The 2067-nt window shown below is 51.3% G+C and overlaps 2 non-coding genes across 2 annotated transcripts in view; both read left to right on the forward strand.

Annotated features, from left to right (window-relative positions):
* Window positions 1-245: 245 nt before the first annotated feature.
* Window positions 246-402, forward strand: LOC148165405 (5.8S ribosomal RNA). Its single transcript, XR_015771501.1, has one exon. It is a non-coding gene; the product is annotated as a 5.8S ribosomal RNA (ribosomal RNA).
* A 658-nt stretch (window positions 403-1060) lies between these two features.
* LOC148165406 (large subunit ribosomal RNA) overlaps window positions 1061-2067 on the forward strand; it is a 4039-nt gene continuing 3032 nt past the window's right edge. Inside the window, exon 1 of the ribosomal RNA XR_015771505.1 lies at window positions 1061-2067. This exon is cut by the window's right edge and continues 3032 nt beyond it. This is a non-coding gene — a ribosomal RNA (large subunit ribosomal RNA).

The following is a 2067-nucleotide window of genomic DNA, read 5'->3' on the forward strand; positions in this document are numbered from 1 at the left end:
GAGACCGACGATCGCGTTCCCTTTCAGACGAGAAAGTACGGACGAAAGACAATTAAGAGCGAGAATCATAAATATCCATACCACAACACCGAAATTTTAGACGTGGCACGTTTCGGAACCACGAAGATCATTTTCGTTTCGGATGTACGCACGTACGCAAAAATTTTTGCAAGACGTGTATAGACAGCTGGACGATCGGCATGATCGGGGTTCTTGTGGAACGAGCGTTTAAATTTTAAAAAGATTACCCTGAACGGTGGATCACTTGGCTCGTGGGTCGATGAAGAACGCAGCTAATTGCGCGTCAACTTGTGAACTGCAGGACACATGAACATCGACATTTCGAACGCACATTGCGGTCCTCGGATATAATGTTCCCGGACCACTCCTGGCTGAGGGTCGTGTCAATTTCAAAGACTGCTCGGTTTTCGTTTTCGGACGAAAACGTCGGAGCGTGTTGGATGTGTTGCGACGCGTCGAATAGGTACTCATTAATGTACGTGATCGTCACTTACGTCACGATATAACGACGCACGCCTCGAACGTGTGCCGAGACGTTTACTCGAGCGTGTTTTTTCGTCAAAAAGGACGGGACGGGTATGCTTTGTATTTTTTTTTACAAAGTCCGTCGGACGTCCACCTTGCGAATCATAAATACGAAAGTGTTTACGTCGGCACATGTTCTTGCGTGGTGTGTCGTAGAATCGTGTGTTTGTGTGCGTTTCTCGTGCAGCGAGTAAATTTGCGCGACATCTTAAGACGCGAAAGCGACCAACTACTACTTGTTGTAGTTGTTGGCTGGTCTTTCGGCGTAGCACGTCCTATTTCTTCAACATGTCGTCATTTAAAAAAAAAAAATGGCGTTTTAAGGTTGAGAACGTTATAGACGGTCGTCGTGTCCGAGACGTGTAATGCAAATCGCGACAGACGTCAGATCGTAAGCGTTTCTGTAAACTTAGCCATTTTTTAAAAAGAAAAATGACGAACACGTATAGCAAGGAATGGGAGACGTGTCGTGATCGTCGAAATGACCGAATGAAAAATTTTTATTTTTCATATGCGACCTCAGAGCAGGTGAGACTACCCGCTGAATTTAAGCATATTACTAAGCGGAGGAAAAGAAACTAACTAGGATTCCCTCAGTAGCGGCGAGCGAACAGGGAGAAGCCCAGCACCGAATCCCGCGGCCGAAACCGGACGCCGGGAAATGTGGTGTTAGGGAGGATCCGTCATCCCGAGATCGTGCGGCGCGTCCAAGTCCATCTTGAACGGGGCCACAGCCCATAGAGGGTGCCAGGCCCGTAGCGACCGCTGCCGATAACGGGAGGATCTCTCCTCAGAGTCGGGTTGCTTGAGAGTGCAGCCCTAAGTGGGTGGTAAACTCCATCTAAGGCTAAATATGACCACGAGACCGATAGCGAACAAGTACCGTGAGGGAAAGTTGAAAAGAACTTTGAAGAGAGAGTTCAATAGTACGTGAAACCGTTCAGGGGTAAACCTGAGAAACCCGAAAGGTCGAAAGGGGAGATTCAGCGTGACTCGATGGCGGCGCTGGACGATCGTGTGACAGATGGCGTACGCGTCGTTTGCACCTTTCGTTTTGTCGATCTGCCGTCGAACGCGTGCACTTCTCCCCCTGTAGGACGTCGCGATCCGTTGAGTGCCGGTCTAAGGCCCGCGGTGGAGCTCGTTCGGACGGTTCGCCGTTCGCCGAATGAACCCGTGGTGTTTCCCGATCGGCTCGCTCGACGGTATACAGATGGCGCGGGGCCGCTACACAGTTAGCGTCCGACCTTCGGCAAGCGCGCCCGTCGTGATGGTGATCGGACCTGGTGCCGGTCCCGTCCCCGGGTGGCTGTTCGCTGAGGTGTTCTCGGACAGACCTCGTTGAAACGCCGATCTGCGACGCTATAGCTTTGGGTACTTTCAGGACCCGTCTTGAAACACGGACCAAGGAGTCTAGCATGTGCGCGAGTCATTGGGATTTAACTAAACCTAAAGGCGCAATGAAAGTGAAGGTCCGCCTTGCGCGGACCAAGGGAGGATGGGCGGTCGTTACGGCTGCCG

This window comes from Gnatocerus cornutus, unplaced genomic scaffold (genome assembly GCF_029298725.1).
Source record: "Gnatocerus cornutus isolate USDA-ARS CGAHR unplaced genomic scaffold, icGnaCorn1.1 ctg00000328.1, whole genome shotgun sequence".
NCBI classification, from domain to species: domain Eukaryota; kingdom Metazoa; phylum Arthropoda; class Insecta; order Coleoptera; family Tenebrionidae; genus Gnatocerus; species Gnatocerus cornutus.